At 35.2% G+C, this 26,313-nt stretch overlaps 1 long non-coding RNA gene and 1 pseudogene across 2 annotated transcripts; both read right to left on the bottom strand.

Moving 5' to 3' along the window:
* Window positions 1–13,680: 13,680 nt before the first annotated feature.
* LOC146906789 (uncharacterized protein At4g29660-like) lies at window positions 13,681–25,702 on the bottom strand (annotated as a pseudogene). Its single transcript, XR_015019310.1, has 3 exons — window positions 25,568–25,702; window positions 24,802–25,005; window positions 13,681–13,934 (listed from the first exon to the last, which is right to left on the bottom strand). The product of XR_015019310.1 is annotated as an uncharacterized protein At4g29660-like (transcript).
* LOC146906790 (uncharacterized) lies at window positions 17,761–19,184 on the bottom strand. The gene is made up of 2 exons (XR_015019311.1): window positions 18,991–19,184; window positions 17,761–18,001 (listed from the first exon to the last, which is right to left on the bottom strand). It is a non-coding gene; the product is annotated as an uncharacterized LOC146906790 (long non-coding RNA).
* Window positions 25,703–26,313: the final 611 nt, after the last annotated feature.

Here is a 26,313-nt window from a genome sequence, read left to right as displayed (position 1 = left end):
ATCTTCTTCTGAAGGTCTTGAACTTCAGCATACTTCTGATCCATGTCTGACTTGTATTTTTCATCCCTGATTCTGGCTTCTTTCATGTCAGCTTCTAACTTTGATATCTTCAACTTCTGCTCTAGAAGCTCTGTTTCTAGTATCTCATTCTTTTCCTTCAACACTTTGTTTTCCTGAACTAGAGCCAGGTTGGGTGCACCATTCTTCAAGAGGATCTCAGAAGGAATTATCAAGTCTAAATCCTTAGGCAATAATTCCTCAGGATTTTTACCTCTGATACTAAGTGGATTCTTCACCCAAGTACCAAGAATTTCTACATCCCCAGTATTCTCTTCCACTTCATTCAACCAATCTTCCAACTTCTGCTTGGCTTGCTCTTGAGCCTCAATACACGAATCATGCAGAGCTGAGATCAGGTTGACGACCCTTTCTTTGATTCTCCTCCATTTCTTCTGATAGTCTATTGTATGACCCAAGTCATTTCTTCCTGCTATCAGTCTGAGAACTTCAGAAGTAATATCTTGCCACACATCCTGTAATACTTGAGAGTCCAAGAAAATGGTGGGAGGTGAAGGTTGTCTAGAGGGTTTAGGTAGGGCAGTGGGTACAATGGCTAGGTTAGATGGTGATTGGCCATTTGTAGGTAAGGTGTTGCTGGTTGAGGGTTGGTCAGTAAAGTTGTCAATTCTCATATTAGAGGAGTGATCATCTTAATCATCCTCTGAATCTGTGTCTATATCACATACACCAGTGTAGTGGGTGATCTTGACAGCTTGTACTAGTGAAGAAGTTATGGAAGCAGGGGTTGACTCAAGAACATTGTGTTCAGGAGCAGCAGTTTCAGATACAGGTTCTGGTATAGATTCAGGTTCATGAATGGGTTTAGTAACTGGTTGTTCAGGAACAATATGTTCAGGAACGGTCTTTTGAGGAATGGCTTGTTCAGGAACAGAAGGTTCAGGAACAGTAGGTTGTTGTTGTGGGGGTGAGGTGGTCTTTTCTGGTGAAGGATTTTGTGGTTCAGGTTCATGGTGTTGGGAGCTTTCTAAAGTGACTTTTTCAGAAGCAGATGCTTCTGGAGTCATTTCAGAGGCTTTCTCTGAGTTAGACTCAACATTTTTTTGCACAATCATGTGAGGGGTTGAATGTTAAGAGGTTGAGGGTGATGGCGGAGGATAGTATCAATGACTCTGTCTCTCTGCTCAGCCATTTCAGCCAACTTCTGATGGATTATATGACCAACTGGCTCATAAGTGCTTGACTGAGAGGGCTTTTTGTTGGTCTTGGTTGATGTTGGATGGCTTTTTACTGGCTTACGAAAAAGAAGTCCTATGGGTTTATCATCATCAGAATCAGAAGATGATGATGAGGATTTTGAAGAGGGTGAAGGAGAGTCACTGGATATCTCATGTACTACAGGTTCTGAGAGTGTGGAGTCATTACCTGTTGTAGAAGGTTCTGAACAATCAGCTGACTTCTTTTGATCATATTCAGCAGTGCCAGTAATTTTAAGAAGTTGTGATGCTTCTGTCATTACCCTCTCTTGAAGTTCAGAAGCAATCTTCACAGCTTTTTCAATAGCTTCTGACACAGTGGTAGCAGCTTCAGCTTTCTTGGTAATAAGAGGAAAATCCTTGGTCCTCCTTACTGCTTGCTTCCTTTTCTTCTTTGGTATTGCAGGTTGATCAAGAGCAATACCAATATCCAGCATCAAACTTGAGTCCATGTCTTCAATAGCTTTTTCAATTGATGGCATTCTAGAACCACCAATTTTAAGCTTATCAGAAGTGACTTTAGCCTTCTTCGCAGATTTTTCAACTTCTAGGTATTCTTCTGCAGTCATCTTCCTTTTTGACTTTCTGCCTCTGGCTCGTGGCAGAGCACCACCATACATCTCCTCAGGTACATCTTCCAACCTGATTCTTTCATTGGTTGCCTCAAAGTGCTCCTTGATGTAGTACATCTGTACTTCAAGAGGATCCTTCTTGCAGATGGGTGGAAAGTCCTTCATAAGATCAGACTTAACAAGGGATTCACTCAAATCAGTTTGAAGCTTGGTGACAACAGTGATCAACTTCATATTCTTGAGGGTTTGAGCATTTATGAACTTCCCAGTCTTAGTATCAAGCAGCTCATCTGTGAAGGCTTCAGCACTGCTTAGTTTGTCCAAGACTCCTCCTTGATAGAATATTTCTGACAAGAGTCTTCCATAAGGTACCCAGGTTCTATTCTGTAGCTGAGTCTGTTTCAGACACTCTATCAAGTACTTGAACATGTATTTTGGCACGTTCACTTTCTCCTTCTTAATGAAGTGCTGGAGAAAGACCTTCTGTCCCAAATTGGGTTTCTCACTTCCACCACATGGAAGCAAGTCCTCATTCTGAATCTTCAGAAGCAGCTTCTTTTCCATGCTTGCACAGCATACTTTCCTGACTACGTGGAGTTGAACAAAGCCAAGTTTACTTTCTCTTTCCAGATGCGTTCTTCAGCTGTGCTTGAGAGATCAATTCCAGAGTATTTTCCAAAAGCTTCTCTACGGAGTACAACTTCTATCTGCCATTCTGCAATTCTCACAGGAATACCACATATACTTGACCTGATTTCAACACCAGTAAATGGCTCAAGTCCCATTTCTTCTCTAGTTTTCCCTTCCAGTTCTGGATAAATCAAAACCATTTGACTTTCTTCAGCTATAGACGCAGCTTTGTCATATACCTTAGCTCTCACCAAGAAGTGTCTAACCAATGCTTCGTATGTCGGTCCATTCAACATTTTGAAGTAATGCATAAGTTCTTGCACTTCATAGTAGCTTCTGATCCAACACTCATGGAAAGCGAGTGATTCAAAATCTACAGGATTTTCTATCTGAACCTGTAGATTCCATTCTTCCAATTTCATGCTTCTTCCTCTGTAGTCATATGCAGGGACCATTCGTGTAGTGGATTCTGAAACTTCTCGTTGCGAGCTTGATGATGCCATTGATGATTGAAGAAGATGATGATTTTAGGGTTCTAGGGTTGAGAGAATTGTGCTTACTTCGCAAGAGGTTTGAAAGCAAAGTGTTTGTTGTGAGTGAGTAGTGTGTGAATTGACAAAGTGTTAAAAGTAAAACGATTGCAATTCAAAAGAGACAAACAAACATAACATTAATGACAAAATTGGGGGCGCGTGAAAAGTACTTTCAAAGCTATTAAATCATCATTGCCCTTTTAAGTTATACACCAATACATACAGGCCACGTCAGAAGTTCTCAGAGTAACTACCAAGTTAGTGGGCCAGAAGTTACCACAAAAAGTAACTCCCAACGTTTCCACTAACTCTACTATTCAGAAGCACAAAATCCAGCTTCTGGACTTCAGATGCTGACGTCATCATCAGAAGCGAGTTTTCCTCAGAACCTCAATAAAGAGCTTCTGATGGACTACTGCTTCTGAACTAACTTCAGAACCTAAAATCCTATTCAGGAGCAAGCAAACATTTAATCAGACACAAAGTGCATGTTCAAATTTTTCTTTATAAAATCAAACCTTTCAACAGTTAAAGGCTTAGTAAATATATCAGCCCATTGATTTTCAGTATCAATGAATTGTATATCTAAAATTCCTTTTGAACATAGTCTCTGATAAAATGGTGTTTGATTTCAATATGCTTAGCTCTTGAATGCAAAATTGGATTTTTAGACAAACAAATAGCAGCAGTATTATCACAATAAATGGGAATATTGTTAGCAATTATCTGATAGTCTTCCAACTGATGTTTCATCCAAAGTAGTTGTGTACAACAACTTGCAGCTGAAATGTATTCTGCTTCTGCTGTAGACATAGCAATAGTTGTTTGTCTTTTGCTAGCCCAGGATATAAGATTATCACCAAGAAATTGACAATTGCCACTGGTTGACTTTCTTCCAATCCTATCACCAGCATAATCAGCATCACAGAATCCAATTAGCTTATAATCTAAGGATTTCCTATAAAGGAGTCCAAGATTAGTTGTTCCTTTCAAATACCTGAAGATTCTCTTGACAGCAGTCATATGAGATTCTCTAGGATCTGATAGAAATCTTGCACACAAGCATACACTGAATAAAATATCTGGCCTAGATGCAGTGAGGTATAACAAAGAACCAATCATACCTCTGTACAGCTTCTGATCTACTTTAGCTCCTTCATCTTCTTTGCTTAAGGTGCACGTAGGGTGCATTGGAGTGTTCATCACTTTACAATCTTCAAGCTTGAACTTCTTCAGAAGCTCCTTTGTATACTTTGATTGATGAACATAGACTCCATCTTTGCATTGATTAATTTCAATGCCCAGGAAGAACTTCAGCTCTCCCATCATGCTCATTTCAAATTCATCCTGCATTAACTTAGAAAATTCCTTGCAAAGAGATGCATTAGTAGAACCAAATATTATATCATCAACATATATTTGCACAACAAGAATATCTTTCCCAAGGGTCCTTCTGAAGAGTGTTGTATCAACCTGTCCTCTTTTAAAATCATTTTTGATTAAGAAATTACTTAGCCTTTCATACCAAGCTCTGGGAGCTTGTTTCAAGCCATATAGAGATTTCTTCAGTTTAAAAACATGGTCAGGATATTTGATATCCTCAAATCCAGGAGGTTGCTTAACATACACTTCTTCTTCAATGACACCATTAAGAAAGGCACTCTTGACATCCATCTGATATAATATTATGCCATGATTAACTGCATAAGACAGAAGTAACCTGATTGCTTCCAATCTTGCAACTGGAGCAAATGTTTTAGTATAGTCAATGCCTTCTTGTTGACTATACCCTTGTGCAACAAGTCTTGCTTTGTTTCTTGTTACTTCTCCTTGCTCATTCAACTTGTTTCTGAATACCCATTTTGTTCCAATAATGTTCTTGTGCTGAGGTTTGGGTACCAGATCCCACACATCATTTCTTTGAAATTGATTCAACTCTTCTTGTATAGCTAAGATCCATCCATCATCTGAAAGTTCTTCATCAACTGTTGTAGGTTCAATCATTGAGATCAGTCCAATCATTGATTCTTTTTGTCTGAAGTATGATCTTGTTCTTCTTGGACTATCTTTGTTTCCAATGATTAATTCCTCAGGGTGTGAAGACTTGTGCTTGAAGGTGTTTCTGGGAGGATCTGCTTGATGTGAGTCATCTTGTGCTTCATCAGAAGCAGCTTCATCTTGTGCTTCTGATGTGGGTTCAACTTCTGGACTATCTTCAGATTCAGCTATCTGATCAGGTTCTGGAGTAACTTCAGGAACCTGTATCTCTGCAAAACTTTCACCTTGCTTTGAAGTTTTATCTTCAAGATCTTTGTCATCAAATTTAACGTGCATAGATTCTTCAACACAGAGTGTCTCTGAATTATACACTCTGTATGCCTTTGACCTTTCAGAGTAACCTAAGAAGATTCCTCTTTGGGCCTTGGCATCAAATTTCTTTAGGTAGAGCTTTGTAGACATTATCAACTCTCTTTCCCTTGAACACAATGGATTTGTCTTCCTTGTTGATTACAGTACAGTTGGTTTTCTCAAAAAGCACATCATAACCATTATCACAAAATTGACTAATGCTCAAAAGGTTATGTTTAAGACCATCTACCAACCATACATTATTAATTGAGGTAGAGGAATTACTAATAGTTCATGTACCTATGATCTTGCCAGTTTGGTTGCCTCCAAATTTCACACTTCCTCCTTCCTTCATTGTTAGGCTGAGGAAGCTGGACTTTTCTCCTGTCATGTGTCTTGAGCAACCGTTGTCTAGGTACCATGATTTTTGCTTTGGTGCTGCTCTTAGACATACCTGCATCATTGACATTTTCAGATTTAGGTACCCATTGTCCTATGGGTCCTGAAAGGTTAGTACTTGAGGTTTTACTCTTCACTTCCTGTACCTTGTGTTGTGAGTTGGATTGCTTCTGATTAACCATCACCTTAGGTTTTGGTACTTCAGAAGCAGTAACTGTCTTCTTCTGAAACTTAGACTTCAGAACCTCAGATTTTGGTTTCACCAGACTCTGAGGAACAGGTTCTGATCTTTTCAGGATCCTGATCTTTGAAGTCTTGGATTCAGATTTGATCATAGCCTTTGGCTTAGAGTTCTTTGGCTTTGAAGTAATCGTAGCCTTAGAGCCAGAAGCTTCAGGTTTTGATTGAACAACAGTTTCCAACTCAGCACCTTCAGGTACAAAGAAGGTTTTCAGACCTTCCTTGATGCATTCACAACAAGATTTAAGATTGGTTTTCTCAAGTTTCACTTCTGGAAAACCAATTCCTCTGCCATTGTTCTTGTAAATGCTATAAATCATAGAAGCCACTCTGCTTCTGTCAATGCCAGATATGATAAAATCTTCAAGAGCAATTTCATGGTTGCTTAAAGGTTTTTCATTACACTTTTCTTGTAGCTTCTGACATAAGAACCTGAGCTGATCTTCATAAGTTTTACACATGAAGTCAAAGCCCCTAAGTCCTTGTTCAGAAGCTTTCAGATCCAATAGAGTTGATTTTTGCTGTTTTACCAAATCAGCATATTTTTCTTTTAAATCTTTCAACTCATTGGTTCTTACTTCAAAATGTGTAAGAAGTTCTTTAAGTGACTCAACAAGTCCATCTCTGGGAATCTTAGAATATACCTCATTTTCATCTTCAGAATCTGATTCTGATCCAGCTTCAGAAGTTGCTGTGGCAACTAACCCAACTGCTACCTTTGCATCTTCATCAGCTTCCTCTTTATCAGATCCTGATTCACTTCCCAAATCATCCCAGGTTGCCATTAAACTCTGCTTGATCTGCTTCTTGAATTTGCTTGGTTTGAACGTTGACTTCTTTGACTTGTCCTTTGACTTCTCCTTCTGAAGATCAGGACATTCAGCAATAAAGTGTCCAGGCTTCTTACAGTTGAAGCATCCCTTCTGATCTTCTTTCCTTGAGCTTCTGGAGTTACTCCTTCTTGCTAGAAACTTTCTGTTCTTCTTGGCCAGATACTGAAGTCTGTTGGAGAGCATGGCCATTTCAGCAGCATCTGGTTCAGAATCTGAACTCGATTGTTCTTCCTCTTCAGATTCAACCACTTTGAGAGCTTTTGATGACTTGCCTTTGGATGGAAGAGCTATTGATTTACTCTTCTTAGTAGACTCATGTTCATTAAGACTTAACTCATGAACTTTGAGAGAACTAACAAGATCTTCGACACTTAAAGTGTTTAAATCTTTAGCTTCCTCAATGGCAGTCACCTTTGGTCTCCATCTTGCAGGCAAGCTTCTGAGTATCTTACTCACATGGTCAGAAGCAACATAGCTCTTCTTTAGAATTTGTAGCCCAGAGACTAAGGTTTGCAACCTTGAGTACATCTCCTCAATAGTTTCATCATCCTTCATCTTGAATAACTCGTACTGATGTACAAGCATGAGAGCTTTAGCTTCTTTGACCTTCTTGCTGCCTTCGTAGTTAGAACAGAGAGAAGCACACATAGCTTTAGCAGTGGATTTGTCACTCATCTTCATGTACTCTGCTTTAGGTATGGCAGTGACAAGAGCTCCTCTGATAATGTGATGCTTCTTGTAGAGTTTCCTCAACTCAGGAGCATGTTTCTTTCTATCTACAGCAGCTCCTTCTTCATCAAGGTCTAAGCCACTAACACCATCTTCTAGAATATCCCATAGTTCTTCATCTAAGCTCATGATATAACTATAGAAGTTGGTTTTCCACCAAGAAAATTCTTCAGCATCTCCGTTGAACTTTGGAATCTTTCCAATACTGGATTTCTTGTCAACATTGTAATCATATGCAACACTTTTGTTATTGTTGCCAAATCCATTTCCAGAAACAGATTCGTCAGACATGTTTTTCTCTGATCTTGGACTGTTACACTGTTAGGTGTTATCAACAGAACCAAGGCTCTAGATACCAATTGAAGGTGAGGAAAACACAAGAAGGGGGGTTGAATTGTGTTTTGAAAAATTCTTCGTTTCTCCTAAAACTGAACACACTGATCAGAAGCTAAGTGAAACAGCTTCTGAAGTGATAATCAGAATCTACACGCAGCGGAATAAAACAAAGAGAGAGAAGAAGAACGACACAAAGCAATTATACTGGTTCCTTCCACAATCCGGAAGTAGTCCAGTCCCCCTTGCACTTCCAAGGAGATTTCACTAAGAGTAATATCTGATTACAATTGCTCAAGCACACCTGCAAGAGACTTCCTTTGCTCAAGCACACTTTACAAGAGTCTTCCTATGCTCAAGAACACAATCAAGAGACTTCCCTGCTCAAGTAAAACTGCAAGAGACTTCTAACTAAACAAAATTACACAGAAAATTGTTTAAGGTTGAACACTTGATATACAATCAGAGGTGCTCACAATACAAATCAGATACAGACTCAATAACTTAAGAATTTCTAAAATGAAACTTTGAGACACAGAAATTCTAAGTGAATGCAGAACAATTTCAGCAGAGGTTTGGCACTTGTAAGAATGTTGTGAGTCTTTCGTTCAGCATTACCAAATCTCTAAGTCTTCACTCCTTTATATAGAGGTGTGAAAGAGACGTTGTGAAATTGCCAGCACATCAAAGAGTCGTTGTTGAAGCTTGATCTTTCACGAATGATCTTTTGCCTGATTTGGTTGTTGTCCTATGAAGAACCAATTTGAAATCCATTCCTTATCCAAAGGAACATCTATGCAGGCGAAGCCGTATTCTGGAGCTGTTATCTTGTCTTGTAGCGTGGACACAAAACAGAGTAGTGGAGAAGGTGGTTGTACAGTTCGTACAAAAGTACAATGTCAACGCTTTCGTCCAAAATTGCAAGCACATGCCTTCAAACACCTTTGAAATGACCGTTGCAAAATTCCACTAATCTTTTGTTGTGTTTTCGAATCCAATAGACAGCTTTTGCAGTGATGATTCTTCAATCCTTGAATCTTTGCAAATCCAGTTGATCTTCAGCTTCTGGTGAAATGACTTCTGATGAGGCAGCTTCTGATAATGTAGCTTCTGATGATGACGTAACACTTCAGGACTTTCAGTCTTCAGGAGCACTAGTCTTCAGGAGCGTTTTTCTTCAGGAGCGCTATTCTCACTTCAGGAGCAGCTAGACTTCAGGAGCGCTTTCCATCTTCAGGAGCAGCTAGATTCCAGGAGCGCTTTCCATCTTCAGGAGCGTATTGCCTTCAGAAGCGTCTAAGCTTCAATTTCATTGATTTCTTTTGCTCTTTATTTGCTCATTTAGAACCAATAAATAATGTAACTTTTTAACTGTGGTCCTGTACACTTGAACAAATATTATCTAGTCCAATTTACAATTTTTAATACCTTGTTATCATCAAAACTCTTTAAGGTTCATTGTTAAACATATTTTGTTCCAACAGATAATTGCAACCGGTTCAAAGTTGTTTGCGAAAAATGGCCAAAGATTGTGGAATATGTTCAAAGTACTATTTTGGGTCTGGTGAAGGAGAAGATTGTGAAGTTTTGGGTGAATCAAGTCATGCATATGGGGAATACTACAACAAACAGAACTGAATCTACACACATCCGGTTGAAAAAGTACCTCACTAGTAGCATGGGTGATTTAAGTACAAACTGGCAATCCGTTCACGACATGGTAGAGTCACAACATTCTCAGATACATGCTTCCTTCCAGACGAGCATTATCATGCTTGAACATAGATTCAAAGGAAAGTGTTTGTGGTCTAGCTTGATTCGAAACATATCAATGAAAGCTTTGCATTATCTCGCAGACGATGCTGATCGAGCACTTGATATCGGAATGGATAAATCCAAGTGTGGTTGTTTGAGTTTGATCACTTTCGGATTGCCATGTGCGTGTGCGATTGCATTGAAGATCAAGAACAACACCCCCATCTGTTTGGATGAAATTCACACTCACTAGAAGAGGTTGGGGTTCGAGTAGGAAGGTGACGTGAAGGATAGGAAGGAAGACATCTCTCTGCTATTGGAATGGGATTTGCTTCAGGTATTTTCTATAAAAATTGTGTTAGATTCTGCCCATATTTATTACTTTTTGCCTACCTCTGTTCTGCCCAGTTGTTTTTACTTTCTGTTTGTACTGAGTAACTTCGGATTATGTAATCTGGAATGTTTTAGTGCATTCCAGATTATGTAATCAGGAAAAACAACATTTACGCCCCATGCAACGTGAACTAGGACGTGTGCATGGGGTGTATCGTAAAAATTCGGATTACATAATCCGAAATGTCCTAAAAATTTTGGATTACGTAATCTAAACGGTAACAGGACAGACAGAATGCATGTTCTTTCCCACTAGTTCTTAATCTGATAGTTTTTAAAATGCATTGTAGGCGCAGTTCAACTCAAGAACGCAGATTGCGACATGAAGTTGCATATTAAAGAACAATTTTGACAATTTATTTTGCCGGAGACTACCTCAATGCGTGCACCACCAAATAAGGTCACTATTAAAGGAGCTCCAAAGAAAAATAAACATTTCATTCAGTCGATGAAGCGATCACCTTCGCTCTAGAAGATTGTTGATTCTCAAGAACAACAACACATGCTTCATAGACAAATTCAACAGGGGTAAGTAGAAAGAGTGCACGGAAAAGCAACATGTTTCCTAATCCTTCTAAGCCAATTCAAAAAAATCTGAAGTCAACTCAAAAAAATCCCAAGCCAATTCCGGTTAAAGTCCACATACCACACAAAGACCAAATCCCAATTTGGATGCATGATTTTATTGAAAATGTGGTGGATGTAGCTGGTGATGGTCATTGTGGGTTTCATGCAGTTGCGGGCCTACGTAACTAGAATCTTGACGATCACCAAATGATCTGTTACCAGCTGCACAAAGAGCTAATCGGTGAAGGAAAGGCTCGTTATCAGCGGATGATTAATGATGATAGACGGTATAAAGAGGTCTTGGGCGCTCTAACCTTTTCCGGTATTGGTCCTGCACCACCGGATAAATGGATAACCATGCCGGATATGGGTTTTCTCATTGCTCAGAAATACAACCACACAGTTGTTCTACTATCCACTCAGAAAGGGCGATCTGAAAACCTTTTTTCCTCTATCGGATGAACCGCCATTTGTTGAGCGATTGATGTGTATGGCACATGTCAATGACAACCATTTCATGATTATACATTTGAAGAATGGTTGTCCTATTCCTCCCACTTGCCCGTTGTGGAGACAACATGCTCGTAATGATGCCTTAAGCTGGCCTGATAGATTCGTCAGTCAAATGGCCGACTATAATGAACTATGTCGGGCAGCGGGTTTTGAAATCATAGGCGATGACCAAGATGTGTACATTATTGAAAATCTTGATCCAGAAGAAATGGTTGTTGCTGGGAAGAAGGCTGAAGATGGTGTGAAGCTTGAGAAGGAAGATAGCTTTAATCTTGATGATATTGACATAGATATTGGAACATTTAGATTAAATGTATATCATCATTTTTTGGGGGAATTTATATCATTAGTTGAAATGTATATCATTAGGTAAAATTTGTAATGATATAAATTCAACTTTTTTTGGTGTGTGTGTGTGTCTGTCTATATATATATATATATATATATATATATATATATATATATATATATATATATATATATATATATATATATATATATATATATATAATTATGGCTTAAATATGCAAAACGTCCCTGTAATTTCGCGTGTTTTTGCAATTCGTCCTTGTATCTTTTTTTGTTTCAAAACCATCCTTGTAACTTGTTAATCTTTTGCTTTTAGTCCCTCCCGTTAACTTCCGTTACAAAAAGGCTTTGCTGGCAAACGGACTCACATTTGGCAATCGCTGACATGGCAAAACACGCTTACGTGTACTGACGGACGATAGGTGACTAGATTTGAGGGACCAAAACCAAAAATGTAAAATTGCAGAGGGATGAAATTGAAAAAACGTAAACATCAAAATTTGGAATTTAAAAACTACATCTTCGTCATCCCTCTTCCTCTGTTTTTTCTTCCCATTTTGCCCTTAATGAAACTAGACACGTGCAGAATGACTATTATACCCCTTCCTTCTTCTTCCTTCTTCCTTCTCTTCCACCACCATCGAACATCACCATCCAATTAAAACAGTCTGGGCATCATGGGTCTCCTCTCCAACTTTGTCGAGCTTGTATATTTTCTTGTTCAGCTCAGTTTTGTGATGGTATCCATTCTGACCAGCTCTTGCAACAGTGAAAGAAACTCTAGCAAGATGCCAAGCTCCAATACATGCAACCCTCCTCAAACCACTGAATCATCAACCCCTGAGTACATAGCAGTAAAAAAAAAATTAAACAAACACCATGAATCATCAACACCAACAAAATTAAAACTCAAACATTACAAAATGAAATCAAAACCAGCCATCATCAAGATCGAATTTGTTTTCACCCCTTTTCAAACCCTAGATTTCACAATCCACAAAAGAAGAACACGATTAAAGAGGAATTTGTTGATGATGAGGGTATCAAACATGACCTTAAACATGAGCCAGCTTTTGTGTTCTTAATTTTTAATTTTCTGGATTTTTTTCCTTGAAGATTATGATGAAGAATTAGAAGAGGATGAAACGCCATTTTTTGCGTTGAGAGAAAAATTGAGATCAAAAGGAGGGTGTTGTGGTTGAGATTGTTGGGAACCGCACTTTTCGATGTCGTCTATGAATCTGCCATGATTCGTTGAACGTTGGATTGAATCGATGAATCTGCCATGATTTGTTGAACGTTGAGAGGATGAACGATGAATCTGCCATGATTTGTTAGGATCTTGTATGCTTCTTCATTCTTTGTTGTTATTGTTGTTCCTGTTATTGGTTGGTTTAGGTTTAACATTTGTGTGATGCATTTTGCAAAATCAAGGAATGAAAAATTGAAAATGGATTGTTAATGGAATTGTGAAAACGGTGAAGAGATTGGAAATGGAATTAAGGGAATTGAGAATTATTGTAACAACGTTTAGCAGGCCTTTACTCGATTCTTTTTAATCTTTTATTTTCCAATCCAATTCATGGGGACTATTCTTGTTGCTGGTATTGGCAGTATTGATGTTCTTATGTTTGGATGGTGATTGTTGAATCTGGGTTTTGGAGGAAAAAGAAGAAGAAGGGTGGACACATATTTAAGCCTTTTTTAATTTCATCCCTCTGCAATTTTGCGTTTTTGGTTTTGGTCCCTCCTTTCTAGCCACTCATCATCTCACTTGACACATAAGCTTGCTTTTGCCAACTCACCCTTCGCCGCGTGTATCTCCGTCTGCCACCACAACATTTTTGTAACGGGAGTTAACGGGAGGGACGAATTGCAAACGGTAAGCAACTTACAAGGACCGTTTTGAAACAAAAAAAGATACAAGGACGATTTGCAAAAACACGCGAACTTACAAGGACGTTTTGCATATTTAAGCCTATAATTATTTATTGGTGCAATTTTATCATAATTGTCTTTTACTTAATTTTGTATCTTCAAAAAAGTGTGAATCCACAAAAACATGCAAAAATTGTCAGTTTTGTCCAGTACTGTCTATACTGTGACAGTTCGGATTATACAATCCGGACGTGTTCGGATTATTTTTTCTGAAGGGAATTTTCATAAAAAAAAAATAGGCGCGCGAGTATCCAATAAGGTGGGAAAAGTATTAGCCTTATCTTATTTTTCAGCCATATCACGAGCCAGGAGAAAAGAAAACACTCAGACATGATAAAGGTTTTGTTATAAAATTACATTGCAATAGTGCATTTTCATTGACACCAAACAGTCCTCAACTATAAACAGTGGTGAGATGTGAAGAAGGAACTAAACGTGACACATGCCTCGTGAGCTTTTCACTCATATTTCGGAATCTCACCCCCCCATTACCCTCCACGGTTCCCCATAAAACTTTGGTTTCATGAGAGGAACTGCTTTCCCAGGATGCTCTTCCCGGTACTTTTCCTGTAATAATGCAAGATTCATTATAAAGATTAGTATGTCAATAAGTTCTCTTAATGAATTTAAAGTTAATAGCACATAGTAACATGCATCCGAAAAATATGGAAAATCTCACACCAACAAGATTACAAGTAATCTTCATAAAAAAAAACCCAGCAATTGTTAACTTTACCATGCAGTATACACATCAGTAACCAGTTATCAAGTGATTCAGGGGCATCCGGCAACTAGGGGTGTTCATGGTTCTAAACTGCATTGGAACTGAACCACATTAATGGATACAATTCAGTTTTTAAAACCACTTTTAAAAAAAACTGGTTTATTTTTCAAACCAGTTCCAGTTCGGTTTAAAACCGATTCAGAACCGGTTTACAGTTTTGAACCGGTTTATTTATTTCGAACAAGTTTCGAACCGGTTTACAGTTTTAAACCAGTTTTTGAACCAGATTATTCTCGAACTGGTTTTCAAACCGGATTTTAGTCATTGTTTATTATGATATCCTTTTTCAAAACAACTTATTTACGTAAAACAGCTTATTAGGATCTCCTTTTTCGAAATAACTTATTCAAAAAAGCTTATTTACGTAAAACAGCTTATTAGGATCTCCTTTTTCAAAACAAATTTTTCAAAACAACTTATTTATGCAAAACAGCTTATTAGGATCTCTTTTTTCAAAACAAATTATTCAAAATAGCTTATTTATGCAAAACAGCTTATTAGGATCCCTTTTTCAAAATAACTTATTCAAAACAGCTTATTTATGCAAAACAACTTATTAGTATCTCTTTTTTCAAAATAACTTATTCAAAACAACTTATTTATGCAAAACAGCTTATTAGTATTTCTTTTTTCAAAATAACTTATTCAAAACAACTTATTTATGCAAAACAGCTTATTAGTATCTCTTTTTTCAAAATAACTTATTCAAAAGGGCTTATTTATGCAAAACAGCTTATCAAGATCTCTTTTTTCAAAATAACTTATTCAAAAAGGCTTATTTACGTAAAACAGCTTATTAGGATCTCCTTTTTCAAAACAAATTTTTCAAAACAACTTATTTATGCAAAACAGCTTATTGGGATCTCTTTTTTCAAAACAAATTATTCAAAACAGCTTATTTATGCAAAACAGCTTATTTGGATCCCTTTTTTCAAAATAACTTATTCAAAACAGCTTATTTATGCAAAACGACTTATTAGGATCTCTTTTTTCAAAACAACTTATTTATGCAAAACGACATATTAGGATCTCTTTTTTCAAAATAACTTATTCAAAATAGCTTATATATGCAAAACAGCTTATCAAGATCTCTTTTTTCAAAATAACTTATTCAAAACAGCTTATTTATGCAAAACAGCTTATTAGGATCTCCTTTTTCGAAATAACTTATTCAAAACAGCTTATTTATGCAAAACGACTTATTAGGATCTCTTTTTTCAAAACAACATATTCAAAACAGCTTATTTATGCAAAACAATTTACTAGTATCCCTTTTTTCAAAATAACTTATTCAAAACAGCTTATTTATGCAAAACAGCTTATTAGGATCTCTGTTTTGAATAAGTTATTTTGAAAAAAGTGATCCTAATAAGCTGTTTTGTGTAAATAAGCTGTTTTGAATAAGTTTTTTTTGGAAAAGGAGATCCTAATAAGTCGTTTTGCATAAATAAGCTGTTTTGAATAAGTTATTTCGAAAAAAGAGATCCTAATAAGCCGTTTTACGTAAATAAGTTGTTTTGAATAATTTTTTTTGAAAAGAGATATCGTAATAAGCTGTTTTGTGTAAATAAGCTATTTTGAATAAGTTATTTTGAAAAAGGAGATCGTAATAAGCTGTTTTGCATAAATAAGCTGTTTTGAATAAGTTTTTTTGAAAAAAGGGATACTAATAAATTGTTTTGCATAAATAAGCAGTTTTGAATAAGTTGTTTTGAAAAAAGAGATCTTAATACGTCGTTTTGCATAAATAAGCTGTTTTGAATAAGTTATTTCGAAAAAGGAGATCCTAATAAGCTGTTTTGCATAAATAAGCTGTTTTGAATAAGTTATTTTGAAAAAAGTGATCTTGATAAGCTGTTTTGTGTAAATAAGCTGTTTTGAATAAGTTATTTTGAAAAAGGAGATCGTAATAAGTTGTTTTGCATAAATAAGCTATTTTGAATAAGTTATTTTGAAAAAAGTGATCCTAATAAGCTGTTTTGTGTAAATAAGCTGTTTTGAATAAGTTATTTTGAAAAAAGATATCGTAATAAGCTGTTTTGTGTAAATAAGCTGTTTTGAATAAGTTATTTTGAAAAAGGAGATCGTAATAAGCTGTTTTGCATAAATAAGCTGTTTTGAATAAGTTTTTTTGAAAAATGGGATACTAATAAATTGTTTTGCATAAATAAGTTGTTTTGAATAAGTTGTTTTGAAAAAAGAGATCTTAATAAGTCGTTTTGCATAAATAAGCTGTTTTGAATAAGTTATTTCGAAAAAGGAGATCCTAATAAGCTGTTTTGCATAAATAAGTTGTTTTGAATAAGTTATTTTGAAAAAAGTGATCTTGATAAGCTGTTTTGTGTAAATAAGCTGTTTTGAATAAGTTATTTTGAAAAAGGAGATCGTAATAAGTTGTTTTGCATAAATAAGCTGTTTTGAATAAGTTATTTTGTAAAAAGTGATCCTAATAAGCCGTTTTACGTAAATAAGGTGTTTTGAATAAGTTTTTTTTGAAAAAAGATATCGTAATAAGCTGTTTTGTGTAAATAAGATGTTTTGAATAAGTTATTTTGAAAAAGGAGATCGTAATAAGCTGTTTTGCATAAATAAGCTGTTTTGAATAAGTTATTTTGAAAAAAGTGATCCTAATAAGCTATTTTGCGTAAATAAGCTGTTTTGAATAAGTTATTTTGTAAAAAGTGATCCTAATAAGCCGTTTTACGTAAATAAGCTGTTTTGAATAAGTTTTTTTTAAAAAAGATATTATAATTTGTTCAGAGAAAACTTTATTATTGTAATTTTAATGTATCCAGTACTAAATTTAACGCACATGCTAAATATTCTAGATAAGTTTATTATGGGTGTTACACCTTCCATGGAGTTATACGAATTGAATATTTTTCTGGTGTAACAAAAAATAAAGGAGGAATTTTTTTTAGAAGAAAGATTATAATTAAATATAAATCAAGCGTTATTAAAAAAATATATATATAAGTCAAGCAATATCTCACATAGAGATAATTTCCTTTTTTGTCATTATCATTTGATTTCCTTCCATTATTATTAACATAATATGAGCCGTAAGATCAATCAATTATAACGGATCCTGACTCTTGAATTATTATTATAGTTAATTTATCTTATTCAATTACTACACATGTTTGTCTTCATTTTCAGTTATTGAAGTGTCAAACAAACACAAAAGAAGAAATAGTACGCAAAACATTGGGAAGAAGAATATAACAAATAGTACGAAAAATATTGGGATGAAGAAATAAATAGAGAAAAAAATTAACTGAGGTTGAATGAGTGTTTGAGAATAATTGCTATTCAAATATAAGGTTTGTTAAAGATATAATTTTAATTTGTCAAAAGAAAAGATATAATTTTAATTCATCAAATCAATATAAAATGAAGGGTGTATGTGGAGTAATTTTTTTTTATGTGAACCCTCCGATTCTCATGAAAAGAGATTTGTTGACCATCTTAACTAAAAAAATATTATATACATAGCAAAAATTTCCAAATCCATTAAAAATAATGCAAACAAAATGATCCTCTGTTCCTTTTTAAGTGTCGTTTTATAATTTTTATACAACAATAGAGATGTAACACCCATACTAGAAATTACCTAGGATATCTAGCATGTGCGTTATTTGGCATTGGATACATTAAAAATTACAATAATAAAAGTTTTCTCCGCACAGTTATAAACATTCTTGTCTTATACCTCTAAAATAGTACCACTGACGTGTACTTTATACAAACGAATGATAAATTATTTATTGTACAAGACAGGTAAGCATACATGTCCAGCTACTTCTACTACTTCATCACGAACCGTCCTGTTTGTGAGCCACTTGTGCATCTGAAATAAAATAAAAGGGATTGGGGTGAGACAGGATGTTTCAGTGCGTTCCACCTATCCTAGGCTGTAGGCAATCCCGGGGAAACCTAGGATCGCCATTTGTTACTAATCTCAACCTGTTTCGGGTTTATATTGTTCTAATCTGCATAACTCAGCAATCGAGGGAAATAACTAGGATCGCTGTCTGAAATACTAATATAATTCTGATACTAATACTAATACTAATACTAAAATCATAACCATAATTATAATCATAATGTATGTCATATTATGTTAGAACTGTCAGCGTTGATCAAACAATATTATCTCAGTTGATTTTACGGAACAAACCCAGGTGGAGTAACCCTGGAATTTATTCCACCGCTAACCGATATAATTCCAACTGACGGGAACCCAACTGACGGGGATACCAGACTCCTCTTGTCGTCATGGGGTCATCCTTACGGATAGTGCCCGTTCCAACTGGCGAGAACCTTTCGTATCCAACTGACGGGATAGCGAAAGCCACGACTTAAACATGTTTTAATATTATAACCTGAACTGATTTCTTATAAATATGAATTAATCTCAACTCCACTACTAACGGGGAGTTAGAGAGTCATAACTTAACTGATTTGTGATAACTGAGTTAATCCTCAACTCTACTACTAACGGGGAGCTAGAGAGGAATAACTTATCTTAACTGATTTTCTTATAATGTTAATATTTCTGAATATGATAATAAAGACGAAGTGAATCTCGTTTTTAACTTGTAATTAATCTAATAATTCTAATATTTTCCTGTGTCTAATCATATTAACCTATTCAGGTTCTAGGCATATCGTTGTCATATGTCATTCCTAAGGTTATAAATAATTTCCCATGTCCTGATAAATTTATATTGACATAAGAAACTAATATATAAATTAATAAGCTAGAATAAATAAATTAATGTAGTTTCATGGAGAATTAAACTACCCAAGGTGGGGTTTCTATCTAAAGGAACTCACCTTAAATCACTTGAAATAGCATAGGCTCGTCTCACATTCGACTTATCAATCGCTTGTCCATTTCTGTCAAACCTCTACATTCTATAATCACTTCCTCAAAACCGCTTAACCGCATCTTATGGCTTTTGCTTCTCACTTTTGCATTTCTAACTTCGACCAAACTCACGCTCAACCATGTAAGTATCCATAATCAACCTGAAATCATTTATAACTAATTTAAATTTACGTTGTAGCTCATTCCGGAAAAATACATGTCAAATCCGTATGCAATTTTTCAGCATAAAATCAAAACTTCAAACGCATTTCCTGAATCCATTCCTAATCTGAAACCTACAAAATTTATACCCAAACTGGAGGGAATTAAGTGTAGAATTCAAAACTTCAATAATTATTCAATTTCAAATTACATAGCCAACAGTATGAAGAAAACACCACAATTACGCCATACGAATTTTAACTAATATTCTATAAAATTCAGCCATACTCAATCTAACCATAACAATCAATTCAACACCACTACAACATAATCCAGCAGCAACAATCCCTCTACTAAAATTAATGCTTAAATTGATAGACTCACATTAATTGTGATGAATTCACAAGGATTGATGAAAAAGGTGTGAGCTTCCAAAATTCCTAATTCTTCTTTATCCATTGATTCCTTAGGAAAGTTAAGCCCATAGCAATTTAAAACAGAACCTTTGAACACCAATACAACAGCTCACATCCATATCAATGATAAAATGAGAATTGGGGAAAATGGTTTGGCATACGGTATCTATAAAAAGAGAGGAGGGAAAGGTTTATTATTATCTTACCTTTATTCCTTAGTAACCCAATCAAAGAAATTTGGTTCAATTCCTCACATGCAAGCTTGATTCAATGTTTGAATGGATGATTTGTGGAGAAGGAAGGTGTTGAGCAAGAATTGCAAAATACCCATTTTTCCTTGTGGCCGAAAATTGTTGAATAGGGAAGAGGAAATTGTAATTCTTGTAATGAGTATGTGAATAAGATTTGTGGCATCTATGGTGATTAAGAGAAGAATGGGTTCTCCCCCTTCTTTAGAACTTACGAGAGAGAACTTACGAGAGAGGTACTCCGTTTCAAAATGAGTGTCGCTTTAGCAAAAAAAATTGTTTCAAAATGAATGTCACTTTTGGTTTTCAATGCAATAATAACTTTTTCTTTTCAATTGTACCCTTCAATTAATACTATGTTACACTACTTCCAAAGTATTATTTTTTCTTTAATGAAAAACAAACCAATAGTTGATTAGGATAATTTGGTAAAATTGTTATGACATTTGACTACTTTATTTCATTCCTTAATCTGTGTGCAATTGGCTAAAGCGACACTCATTTTGAAACGGAGGGAGTAATGTTTTTTTCCCTCCTTTGTTGACTTCTTATTCTCATATGACTAATGCCTAATGAATAATCGACTAAAATGCCCTCAAGTAGTCATTCTCAATTAAAAAATTAAACCCTCGCATGGATACAAATTACTACCTTAATATTGGGGATGTTACAAGAGAAGTGTATTTTTGCACATTTTTTTTCTATTATACCCTCACTTTAATCTACTAATAATTTTCTATTTTTTGCACACATTTATCTTTCGAATAAATTTAATACGTAACAAACAATTGTTAGTTACTACTCTCTTTCTCCAACAAATTCTTATTTTTTTACGCGCTTTATCTTTCTCTCATAACAAACAATTTTCAATTTACTAAAAATTGTGCATATCTCTTTATTTATTTTAAGTCTATATCAAAATTATTTCAACTTCACGTTAATCAAAAGTTAAGAAAAAATTTAATTTCCTCCAACTCCTTTAATCAAAATTAAGGAATAAGCTGTTTTGTGTAAATAAGCTGTTTTGAATAAGTTATTTTGTAAAAAGTGATCCTAATAAGCCGTTTTACGTAAATAAGCTGTTTTGAATAAGTTTTTTTGAAAAAAGATATCGTAATAAGCTGTTTTGTGTAAATAAGCTGTTTTGAATAAGTTATTTTGAAAAAGGAGATCGTAATAAGCTGTTTTGCATAAATAAGCTGTTTTGAATAAGTTATTTTGAAAAAAGTGATCCTAATAAGCTATTTTGCGTAAATAAGTTGTTTTGAATAAGCTGTTTTTGAAAAAGAGATCCTAATAAGTTGTTTTTTCATAAATAAGTTGTTTCGAATAAGCGGATTTTTATAAAAAGATATCCTAATAAGCTGTTTTGCATAAATAAGTTGTTTTGAATAAGCAGTTTTTGAAAAAAAGGTCCTAATAAAATTTTAAATTATTTTTATATATTAAATTATTTAATTAAAAATTAATATAAAAATTTGAAGAAAAGAAAGTGTACTAAAAAAATATGGTTCAAATATATTAAACTGGTTCCGAACCGGTTTTAAAATTGAACTGAATTGTTTTTGAATTTATGGTTCAGTTCATAAACCATTTAAATGGTGCAGTTTTTTTTGGTCCAGTTTGGTTCAGTTTATGGATACAATTCAGTTAACCACATTTTTTGCACACCCTACTGGCAACAAAGTTGTGCGACCCTGAGAAAGGTGGTTAAAGCTGAGGAAATTAGGTTCCAAGAATAATGCCTTGGTGGTTGATGGTTATGGCATTTTACTTTTTATATATCACTCTCTTGGGCACAAGGTGATAAAGAGTAAGATAAACAAAGGCTCAAACCAAAAAGTGAAATTGTTTCCCCTATGAATGTTATTATAGACAGAAAACATTACAACAGAGACCAATGAAAAGGTGAGCAGTCATTTTTATCATTAACCAACAATAATTAACTTAAGGCAAGAACAAGGAACATTTTACTCAAACAAGCTTACATTCAAATATAGTACAAGCATGGAACAGAGTCACAGACGGTGAGATGGAGCTGAATTATTTGCTCTTCATCCCTATTATGTTTGGTTCATAGTAGTTAATAGCGGATAGTGGCGCGTAGCGGCCGACCCCAAAAATGCTATAGCGGGATAGCGCATAGTGCTATGACCGCTATTTCATAAAAACAAAAACAACAAAAATAAGGAAACAGAGAGAGCAGAATAGAGTTTTATATGAACAAAACAGAGGATTGTTTGTACAAACTACAAACAGAAACAGAGAGAGCAGAATGGAGTTTGGAATCAATAATAACAAAGAAAACTAGAACAAAAAAGTAACAGGACAACAGAGTTTTGAGATTGTTAAACAAAAAAATAACAGAGCAAACACAACAAAGTAGAGGAAGATTTACAGCGGAGGTGAAGAAGTTTTACAGAACAGCAGAAAAGCAGAGGAAGATTTACAGAAATACCCTTGTTTCTTTTTTAAACCAAGGACAATTTTGTATTTTCTCTTAAAATGAAATAGCGGTTCTAAACTGCAAAACCGCTACGAAGCGTTGCGCCGCTATCTCACACCGCAACGCTATGGCTTGTTGCGTAGCGCTCCGGCACCGCACCGCACCGCGCGGCCGCTATAGCGGCGCTATTGGCCGCTATTGACTACTATGGTTTGGTTGCATGTTTATAATGAAGTGTACGAAAGCAGATAACACAGTTAAACAAGCATTATAAACAAGCTGAACACTTTGTCAACTATTAGTAATGTGGGACAAATGTTGAATTTCAGAAATAAGTACAAAACAGATGCTGGTCCAAAAAAATTACAATGATAGACAACTCTTGAGATAAAAGAAATAAAACATGAATCCATGTAATCCCTAATCCCTTACATCTCACGTTGGGGAGCAAGCATGTGCGACCCAAGATGCTAAAAAATATTTAAATTCACGAGTAAGAGAAAGGAAAAAGAGGTGAAATCCTTTGAATAATTTAAACCTCTGTTATTGCATGGCTGCACACAAGTCTTTCTTCCTTTCCAAAGTCTGAGTTTGTCCTTCTCTCTCAGCACACTGCATCTCTTAGATTTAGACCTTTGTTTATAGACGCAGAATGGAGTAGCTTATTCCCTTCCAGCAGCAAGCCATGTCGTGCAAAAATTTAGTGGATTAGGTGACTCAGTTTCTCACCTAAGTCACCTTACTCCCTCTTAGCTTTTCTTGCAAAAATTCAAACACTGTCATGTTTTTTAGTTATTGACAATACCCCCATCATTTTATAAAATTTACTAATGGGCTTATTCTTAATATTTATTCCCTACTTCGTACTATATTTTAAGCTTATGCATAAAAATCCAATTCTACCCAAATATTGATCCTAAATAGGAAACCGACTAAGTGTACCCCATTGTACCGTACCGGTTAATGTTCTGTTTTGCATCACATACTTGTAAATGTGTATCAGGCACCACACCACAGAAATCAGAACATTAGTAAATGTGTTCCGTGCTTGTAGATTTTTGTGCTGGTTTTGGTGATTACTTAGTTCTGACTCACATCTACAAGCACAGAATTCACCTCATCCTACTAATTCATAGTTAACGTGTTCTTTCATTTTGACTCACGTCAACTAGCACAAGAGATGGTATAGCATCTCCAAAAGCAGGTGGACATGTCTAAGATAAATGCCATGGAAGCTAGTCTACCACTACAAAGTAGAGGGGGTTAGTCTCAAATGTCACACCTAAACATAAATTCAATAAAACTGCATATAAGTGAACCCTTGTATTTCCATTTCCACTTAGAATCTACATTCTAAATTGCAAGCTTGCACCTGTCAAAATCCCAAATTTGATGTGTCCCATGCACAAACATGTTAAGAGTAGTGCTAGCCAACACTCACTCTAACCACTCTTTCCAAATTCCAACGCTATCTCTCTTATTGGACGAAACTAATGACGAGTCTCGCCATTTTAAATGGGGCACATTTCCAAAATGTTGAGACCCACGTGAATTTCACCCAATAAAAGAGTGAATGTTGAAAAGAGTGTTAGAGTGACGTGTTTATCCAGTGTTTCCTCAAAAGGATGAGGTTGAAATTTTACCATTCAATGTATCGGATGAGGTTGAAATTTTACCACTCAATGTATCTATAGTATACTAGTTGGCCCAAAAGAACAGAAAGGAACATGAAAAAAAAAAACCGAAAGATGAATGTTTAACCACAAGCAGACAACAGAAGAGATCACGCCATAAGACTGTTGTGTATCCCAGAACCAGCATATATACAAGGCACCAAATTGAAATGATACAAAATAAATCAAATTTGATAAGAACAGTCCGAAACTAATTGTTAAAACATTGCTAAGTGCCCTTAAAAACATATTATAATGTCAGAATCTGGATACCAACAGAGAATATGAAGAATTAATGTAGCGTAATATGATTGTGTTATGCCACCAAAATATAAGCAGAAGCAAGCCAAAGATAATACCAAAACACTTGAGTCTTGAACAATGGAATGAATAAAATTAAAAAGTTTAACCATTTTAAATAAAAGATTTAAAGGATATCCATCTTGAGTATAAACTAGTTTTACACTATCATCCAATAAAAATCTACTATTTGCTACATCAGCTTACTTTTATTTATCAAAACATTTTCTTTTCTTAAACCCATCAATTAGATGTTCATATTGAAGTTATAGCCCTAAATCCCTAATTGAACATTGAAATCTTTCAAATAAACAAAACTGACCACAATATCTACTACCAATCCCAAAAGTAATAGATTCAAGACTAAGAGAAACAACGAAAACAACAAATCGCCATTTTCTTTTCTTTAAACCCGTCATCATCAACAACAAAAACCACGCTTTATCCGACTATACGGGGTTGACAATAACAAGAAAAATCGCCACAGTTGCAGTGAACAGAATAATAAAGAAAAGAAGAAAGACAATTGAACCTTATAGAGTTGTTCAGTGATGGCAGCGCCGATAACTGCAGCATAGAATGCAGCGATATAAGTAACGACGACAGGAGTGAAGGATTTAGGTCTTCGGTAAGGTTCAGCCATATCCCAGAGATAGGTTTTCTCCCACTTTGTGTACAAATAATCTGCATATTTTCTCCACACATAGCTCGCCGCCATTTCCTCGCCTCAATTAATCTATATTCAAAATTCAACAAGGAGAGCGAGACTTCAATCGGAAGAAGGTTATTGTCTATGAAGCACCGACATGACACCGACACCGACACGACACCGACACTTATAATTACACTGAATTACGTGATTTTTTTCCAATTATTAGCTGTGTCGGCATGGTAGTGTCTGTGTCGTGTCCCGTGTCCGTATCCGTGCTTTATAGGTTATTGTTCCCATGAAATTAAGAACAATAAGTAGGATAAGTATAAATAATGAGTTGATAATTATGCAAAATAATGAGTTGATAATTATGCAATCACATAAACCTAAAAAAAAAAAAAATAGGAAAATGTGAATCTATTAACTACAAGTTTCATCTTTCTTCTGGTACATATTTTGAAAGCACGTAAAGAAATCATGAAAGTTAATCCTACTAAGGTAAACAATTGATATAAAAGTTATCCATTGTGAATTTTTCGAATTTGATGCACTCTATTTCTAATTGTGCTTGCAACATAGTAGAATACAAGTTTTCAATTTGTAGGTTTAAGTAAGGGTTTTGAATCAATTGCAAACAAACACAAACCTTTAAGCATCAAAATGAAATGTGAGACGGAAGGGAATGCCTAAGTGAGAGGGACCAACAGGTAGAGGCAGAAAGAACAGTAGGGAGGCGATACTGGAGAGACCGGGGAGAAAGAAAGTGAATTGAGCCTCTAAAACCGGGGGTATTTGTGTTTTAAAAAACTATTATTAGCATATATGCATTGTCCATGCTAACAAAGGTAAGCTCAGGAGGACTTAAAAAACTACTACTCCCTCCGTCCCTCAATAGATGACCTGTTTGAGAATATACATTATTGACTTGACATACTTTGACCATATTTTTCTACTAATTCACAAAGATAAATAATATCATGTATGATGGTGTTGGATTCGTCTTGGTGAATATTTTTAAAATATTAAATTTTCATAATTTTTTTTAGTAGAGAATTGAAGATATCAAAGATAAAACATATACATTGGTATGTGTGTCGGAATCAACTAGGTCATGTATTGAGGGACGGAGGGAGTATCATTTAAAGGGAAATGTTAACGAGTGCCCCGGACATTCTTTAAGCACTTTAAATGGTAAGTGTTTTTAATGAAAAGTTGTGTGTTTAATGCATTGGAAATTGTAATAGTTGATTTTTTAAAAGAATAATTACTAAATTTGAGATACTTAATGAGTGTCCAGGGGGCACTCGTTAACAAGACCCTTAATTAAATTAAAAAGAATGCATATGTCTCTGTGAGCTTAACTCAGTTGGCAGAGACATGCATTGTTATATG

This window comes from Medicago sativa, chromosome 7, assembly GCF_051527215.1.
Source record: "Medicago sativa cultivar Bolivia chromosome 7, Bolivia_mono, whole genome shotgun sequence".
In the NCBI taxonomy this organism is placed as follows: Eukaryota; Viridiplantae; Streptophyta; class Magnoliopsida; order Fabales; family Fabaceae; genus Medicago; species Medicago sativa.
This window is presented reverse-complemented; position numbering and strand designations above follow the sequence as displayed.